General features: G+C 38.8%; 1 non-coding gene across 1 annotated transcript; it reads right to left on the bottom strand.

The window, feature by feature from the left end:
• Positions 1–7,366: 7,366 nt before the first annotated feature.
• On the bottom strand, positions 7,367–7,441 carry Trnav-aac (transfer RNA valine (anticodon AAC)). The gene has a single exon. It is a non-coding gene; the product is annotated as a tRNA-Val (tRNA).
• Between the last annotated feature and the right edge of the window lie 881 nt (positions 7,442–8,322).

Below are 8,322 nucleotides of genomic sequence, written 5' to 3'. Positions count from 1 at the left end.
AGAATTCCTGTCCCCCACCCCAGCCCAAATAAATTTCTAATAATCTTAATGACTTTTGACAAATTGACTTTTCAAAAGGTTTTGACACTGTGCTACCAAAGTAGTAGGATACTTCACCTTTAATGTTACTTACTTTAATAATACTTACTTGTTATTGAAATGATTAATAATACCTTCCATTACATTTGAGTATATCTTGTTATTACTGAGATTTAGTGTTCTAATTGGTTAGCTGTTTAGATGTAATTCTTTCATTGATTTGTTACTATGGTTATGATAGACAATTTTCTCCATATATCTACTGAGATATTATTTTCTTTTGGAATGGCAATAACTCTTTGTTCATAATGAACATTTTTATCTTCTCAGTTGTTTGAGATATTGTAAGTATTCTAAGGAGTTATAATTCCTTTATATTTCTCACATATTGCACAAAAGTTATAATGAAAATGACTCCCTTTAAAGATTATTGTGAAGATAATATGGTAATATACACAGAGATTTGTGGATGACAAAGATACCTGGCAGACAACTCTTTTCTTATCATACAAAGACACCATTTTCCATTTGAAGGTGGAAGACTGGGTTTACCTTGTGACTTTGTTTGACACCAGGAGCAGTAGACGTGGTCCTCTGACTATTCTGGGTCAAGTTTATAAGAAATCCAGCAACTGTCTTATGGTGGAGTCCTAAAAACCATGTAAGAAAGCCATCTGCTCTCTCAAAGACATGTAGTACTTAGGATAATCACTAGGGCCCTTACATATGGGAAGGTCATCAGCTTCCTTCTAGCCCTGCCCTGCTGCCTGCTGAGCACAGCCTCCAAAGAATCCCCATAGCATCAGTCAAAAGACCTCCCTGAGAACTGCTGGAGTCTGCCTTGAAGTGTTAAATTTGAGGATTTCTGTGGATGCCTGCAAGAAAAGATGGCTCACAGGTGTCTGCAATTATCTTGCCTGGAAGTTGACAGCAGGTGTTCAGTGAACACCAGAGTCCCTCAAGTTCCGTTCCATGTCATTCTTAGAACAAACTAAACCATACTCACCAGGAAAGCAGAAATGTGTGTGCTGGGTTCTACTGCATTCTCAGATTTTACCACAGCACCTGCAATAAGATACGTGAACGAAAGAAACACAACTCTCTGTAAAGGGACCACGCCTTAGGACACACCTTAACTTTCAGACTTGCCATCATCAGTAGTAAGGTTTCAGAACTTATGGTGACAGCTGAAGTGCCTGTCAGTGGAAGGATATGTACGATTCATCCATTAATTTACTGCAAACATAGTGCAAACTTTTAGGTGTATCTCACCCCAGTCGTTTGTATTTAGATTAAAAGCTATGCTGAAGCGGAGGCTTGAACAATGTCTACAGCTGTGGTAGCACATAGGCTTTTCTAAGTCCCTTTATTGTTTTTATACTGGCTTACATCTTCTCTTGCCTTGTTCAGAAGCTTTTGAGCTTTGCCATTTAAATACTCATATGTTTATGAAAGATTAACTCCTTAAGAGGGCAAGTATCATAATGCCTTGACATCCATCATAGTACTTAGTACATAGTACTAAGTCTCTAGTGTGTGGAGAGGTTTTCACAACACATGGTACTGTTTTCAAGTCAGAGAATTGCTAGGGAATGCTTAGTTGTAACCTAGGGTGGCACAGCCTAGTTCAAAATAAAGGTATGAAAAGTTTGCCCTGGGTTATGACAGGAAAACACTTCTGAAAAGAAAAGGAAAAGATTGGATCTGCTTATTTTAAAAAAGAAAAAGAAAAAAGAAAAAAGAAAGGACAGGGGATGGAGAGATGACCCAACAGTTAGAGCACCTGCACACTTGGAGAAGGCCCAAGTGTGATTCCCAGCACCCACATGGCAGATCACAACCATCTGTAACTACAGTTCCTGGACATCTGATGCCTGTTTTTGGCTTCTGAAGACACTATACATACATGGTGTCCATACAGACAAGCAGGTGTGCACATACTCACACACACAATCCCAGACACTAAAAATAAATAATTTTAATAGAAGACAGGTCATGTGTGTGTGTGTGTGTGTGTGTGTGTGTGTGTGTGTGTGTGTGTGAGACAATACCATTAACATATAAACATAGGAAGTTTTCCATGACCTTGGGTCGAAAGAAGGTAGTTGAGTATTGCCAGTAGTGAAAATAAGAATGCACAAATTTCTCATGTCAAAATGCCACCTTTTATTTACTGCATATTAAGTCCTTATTATGCTCCACAAACAATAGCAACAACTGAAAGGAAAGAGACACTCCATAAAATTAAATTGTGAAAACTAAATTATTTATGTGATTTCATTTGGTGGATGTATTTCTGTGTTTTGTGTCATTGAGGCTCACTTCTTTCTAGCGTCATAACACTATTAGAAGCTGTAATAATCTTCAGGGGAATGTAAGATTTATCAACCCTTGTAGCACGGGATGAGAGCCAAGGCAAGCAATTAAGGGATACTGGTGAAATTAATCAAGTTTCTCTCTGTGTACTGACCAAGAGGATGCAGGAGATTATTATTCAAGCACCTCACATGATGGAAACACAATTTGACCACTACCATACGCCAACTTTAAAGTTACATGTTAGCCTTTTTCCAAAAACAATCTCATAAAAACGTCAATACTTTCGTCATCGAATGGCTTTATTCACTAAAGGGGGAGTTTACATAGAAAGTGAAGGAGTGTTCATATTCCCCAGCTCATGGGAAATATTCCATTTTAATCCTGTTATTGAAGCATCAAAGGCTGATCTACAAACCAAGGAGCAGGAGGACAGATAAAGACTCCGCAAAACATCACTCTTTTTCTGTACTGTAAAAACAACGAGGCATCCGTTTCTTCATAGAAGGTGAATGGGCTGCAGTCAGTGGCCTTGAAATAAGAGCTTTTCCTGTTCACTTGAGGCCACATTGAAGTTTTCAGAAACAGACAGAAGCCATCATTCCAGTCCTTACACAAAATGAAAGCGTCATTGTGGGAGCAATTCTGAAAATGTATGAACTTCATAAAACGTTCCATTTTCTACAATGTGAGTTTGGCTACACAATCAGAACATCAAAGACCAGGAAAACTACCTATTGAGACCTTAACCTTTTATAATTGTTTGTATACTAACAGAAAATAAAGCATTTGCCCCTGTGGAATGTCCATCAATAACAGTATAAACAGTAAATATATCCCTTCTGTACATGCAACACATAGCATCTTAAATGCCACGAAAGAATGAGGGATCCAAGGTGTTGCAAGGTTTTTTTTTTAAATGAGCTCCTTCTTATGGGTCCCTTCCTGAACTTACAGTGAAAACAGGAGTTAGGCAGATGCACACATCCCATAAAAAATGTGCCTCTGTTCCTCAATGAAGATTCTACACACACACACCACAAACAAACTGTATGCATATTCCTCAATGAAGTTGCTTCTCTCTCTCCATGTATATGAAACCACATTTCCAAATTCCATGTGATGAGGTTTAAAAACACTCTTCCCTAGGTCTACATTAAAAGTGACTACTTCATCATATCAATACAAGTTTGGAATTTAAATTGTTGTTTAATTTATATTTAACATAAATTTCTTGGTTGATTTTTTTCTTTCTAAAATGAAACAGGAGCTTCCATGTACCCCAAAAGGTATATTTGTTTGATCATCTTTTGCACTGTCCAGGAGGAAAGTAAGGAGAAAAGAAACATTTGTTTTAATTTTAAAGTAAAAGCATATATATACACATATATGTATATATATATTATATATATATCATGAATAATTGTTATCTGTAGATAGAAAAGAATAAGAATTATTATTATTTATGGGCTGGATGGTGTATCTCTGTGTCCCATGCTAGTCAGCAATCTCTGGGCCACAGAAAGACTCTGTCTCAAAAACACAAGATGAACAGTTCCTCAGGAAAGCCAGCTGAGGCTGACATCTGGCCTCCATATGTTCATGCACCTGCATGAACATTCATTTGCACACACACATTCCAGAATTTCAACCCTAACCTCAGATTTTTATAATAATTAACTAAAAATGAGCCATGGATTTAAATTTAAAACATAAATTGTATGTTCAAAAGCAATAGGAAAAATCATTAAGACCCATGGCCTAGTGAAGGACCCTATTAAGAGCCTTAAAATTGCATTAAAAGAATGACTTCCTAGGTCCTCTGCATATACATTACAATTGTGCAGCTTGGTCTTCTTATGGACTCCTAATAGTGGGTGCAAGGGCTGTCTCTGACTCCGGTGCCTGCTTTTGGGTCCCTTTCCTCCTGCTGGGTCACCTTGTCCAGCCTTAATAGGAGGGTAGGTGCTAGTCTTACTAAAACTTGATCTGCCAGGGCTGGCTCATATACTTGGGAGGCTTGCCTTTTTCTGAAGAGAAAAGAGGAGTGGATGGTGGGGGGGGTTGGGGAGAGGGACTAGGAGGAGAGGAGGAAGAGAGAGGAAACTGTGAACAGGCTTGGAAAAATAACTGATTAATTAAAAATAAAATTAAATGAATGAAAGAAAAAGCAACAAAAAGAATGACTTTATTAGCAGGAATGTGAACTTAGAAAGAAAAGGAACGCCTTAAATCTAATAAAGATACAGTAAATAAACAAATAAGCCAAAGACAAAACCAAAAAAAATCTGTAACAAACTCCACTTAATGTTGAGCAACATTGGAATGTGTCCCCAAACATAAACAACATAAAAATAATCACTCGATAATGCATTGTGCTGCAAGTCTTTTCAAGAGAATAAGAAATTAAAGTGGGGACATGAGTGTCTTTACATTGTATGACTGTATACTCCATTGTCTTGAAATAGTAGAATTGGTCATAGACCTTTGGGTGTTTCCAGACTACCAAGGGAGAATGGTTCTCAAGGAGCTTGGAAAGCCTCAGAGGTACTGGTCAAATTGTGGTTAAGTTCTTAAAATGAAAGAAAAGTGATAAAGGGCATTGAAGAGTGTCAGGGTGCTCTGTAACATCATTTTGTTTTCCTCTAGAATTGGTGTTTGCTTAAAGATGATGGGGCCATAAAATGTAGGAGCTGGGGCCTATTTTGAAAAGGCAGGTCACTAGAGGTATTTCCTATATTTTACCCTGTCACCTTCCTAGGTTCACCTCCCTCTACTTCTTGCCCCCACAATATAAACTGCTCTGCTATGCCCTCCCCATAACAATGGAATAAAAAAACTGAAAATGTGAACTCAGTGGTTTTCTAGTTCTCTTCCTGTCAGGGACCATGTCACAGAACCTAACATTGCTATCTACACTAGTATGACCACACTTGTTGTTTCTATTCCTTTCTCCTCTTTCTGACCCCCCTCTGGCTGATTCTACCCTTGCTGGTCCAGGACGACAGCTCATCCCAGGAACATCAGGGGCATTCATGTTCCTAAACCAAATAGCTAATATGAAATCTTCTCCTTCCCTGACTTCTCAGACACATAACATGCGACTGGCCAATACTCTCTTCCCTCTCATCTCTTTCCTCACCAGATTCTCAGGACTCTACACTCCCCAACTTCCCTCCACCTCCTTTACTACTGCTCATTCCTTCTTTCCAAGTTAATTGAGTATTTAAAGAAAAGATTGAGGCTATGGGGTAACAGGCAGGCAAGAATTTCACAGGGCCAAGTAAAGTATTGCTACAGGGAATCCTGGGTCAAAGCAAGAACTGAACTATACAGAGGTGAAGGCACTGGTGGGGTCTTGGGAATTATGGGAAGACTCTGGTAACAAGATTTTGACAGACTAGCTGGTCCTGGTAGCATCACAGAGAATATTCATGTTGTGTTAGAGAGAGAACCTGCTCCATGGATTTCTTGGTCTACCACAGATGAGCAGCCTATTGTAGGAAGATGATAAATCATAGTAAAACCTTGTTCCATCCCTGGTAGAGAATGTGGAGATGCCCCAGATCTTCTTAAATTCTAATCCATTGGTGAAGGCAGTTTCACAGTGCAACCCTGACTCTGCTCTAACTAGGAGGTATATGGAAGAGGCAGTATTTTCACTTCATCATCCATCCATCAGTTCCTTCCTCACTAACACTGGCTGTTCCTTGTGTGTTTTACTTTTCTTTTTAGAACTTAGACTTTCAATCCTCTTCTCCTTTGTCTCTTCTACTAGTCTTTAGAGCCTTCGTATGACTCAAGTGGTGACATACACCAGCCTCTTTGGATTTCAAGTGCTTCATTAACAAATTGGGCTTAAGAATGTCCAGAGAGGACTGGTGTACTCTGGTGACCGGACTAGTGAATACCCTAGCTGTCATCATAGAGCCTTCATCCAGTTACTGATGGAAGTCGATGCAGAGATCCACAGCTGGGCGCCAGGCCGACCTCCGGGAATCTAATCGATGAGAGAGAGGAGGGATTCTGTGGGCAGGGGACATTGAGATTATGATGGAAAGATATGCAGAGACAACCAGCCACACTAGTGGAAACCCATGAACTGTGAACTAATAGCTGTGGAGCCCCCATAGGACTAGACTATGACCTCAGGATATGGGACACAGTTATTTAGCTTGAATTGTTTCGGGGCCCCCAAGCAGGGGGATTGGGATCTGTCCCTGGTGCATGGGCGGGCTTTTTGGAGCCCAGTGCCTAGGGTGTGACACCTTGCACAGCCTTGGTGCAGCGAGGAGGGGCTTGAACCTGCCTCAGCTGAATGTGTCAGGCTCTACTCAATCCCTATGGGAGACCTTGACTTGGAAAATGTGGGGATGGGAGTGGGGGTGGGGGGAAGGCTGGGGGGCAGGAAGAGGGAAGAGGGGGGATCTGTGGTTGGTATGTAAAATGAATAGAAAATGTCTTAATAATAAAAAAAAGAAATTAGAAACAAGGTTTTAAAAAAATGAAAAAAAAAAAGAATGTCCAGAAATTCAAACACCCACTGGCCCAACTAAGATAAAAAAGCAAGAAAAAGATCATCGGTAGGGATGAGCATTCAACAAGTAAAAGATATAGGAGGCCCTAGGTCTAATCTCAGCCTGTGTACATGTGTGTATGTGTATGTGTGTGTGTGTGTGTGTGTATGAACATTAAGCTCCATAAAAAGATAGGATTTGATATTTATAACTATTGTTAACTTTACTTCTGGGCTAATTATGTATTTAGAGATTCATAGAGAAAAGGTAATAATTCTGAAGATTCTGTGGCCAACATTGGATCACCCACATCACTTATTTATCCTCTTCCGTGTTGCCCTCCATGCTCATAGAAATACAAGCCTGCAGTAGGGTCAAATGCTTCCAGTAAAAAGCTAAGGCAAAAAAAAAAAAATCTTCTCTTTGGATTTATTTCTTCAAATATATATATATATATATATATATATATATATATATATATATATATATATATATATTGGAGCTGAGAATCGAACCCAGGGCCTTGCGCTTGTTAGGCAAGTGCTCTACCACTGAGCTAAATCCCCAACCCCTGGATTTATTTCTAAAATAAATATGTTCAATTGAAAATTAAGAAAATAAATGTTCAACTATAAGAGCACAGGAATACAAAGAAGGTAGAAATTTCTACTTTCCCACAAAAAAAAAAAAATGTGAATTCTTTATTTTAAACTGGAGTCCGTGGCAGTTCGAGTATAGAAGGTTGGTATAGCTGTACATGGGGAAAGCCACAGACAAATGCAGAGAATATGTACTATAGACTTGGAAAACTTTGTTTATGTTTAAGGATGGCAAGAAAAAGTTTCAATTAGTGAAGAACCAAAAGACTCCCATCATGCTGGGGATCATCCCCTCCACCCCAGCAAGGGCAAATGAAGTAAAAGTCTTTATAGGATCTTTACATCATCAAACAAACCTCTTATTCATTCTGCCTAGCATTAGTTTATCCTGAAGAAATTATTGGGCTTTTTTCACATACTAGGATTATCTCTATGTGGATGTGTGCATGAGTGAGTGACTGAGTGTGTGTTTGTATGTAGAAGAAAGATTGAGAAAAAGAAATAAGTGTACATAGAGATATATAGAGTAGAGATGAAGTTTAGGGAATTACTTTAAATTACAGCAATCTTTTAAAATTAATATTATTTAAGTGAGCTGTGTCTCTCAGGCCCATTTCAACAGTAATTCTTTTAAATTGGAATTTATTACAAGCAAATACTACACTTGGAAGTGGCCTTTAGATTGCACATACACATTAGGCTAAGGACACCTATTAATAATTCAGAAGGCTTCACTTTCATTTCCTCTCATCCGATCATCTAATGCTTTAGGTGCTAATGTGAAGAGAATAGCAATTGTGTGAACACTGCTCTTTTGTTAGCATATTAAAATAATGGAAGACTCTGAGCTG

Source organism: Peromyscus californicus, unplaced genomic scaffold (genome assembly GCF_007827085.1).
Source record: "Peromyscus californicus insignis strain IS unplaced genomic scaffold, ASM782708v3 Scaffold_8__1_contigs__length_139910024, whole genome shotgun sequence".
NCBI lineage: Eukaryota > Metazoa > Chordata > Mammalia > Rodentia > Cricetidae > Peromyscus > Peromyscus californicus.
This window is presented reverse-complemented; position numbering and strand designations above follow the sequence as displayed.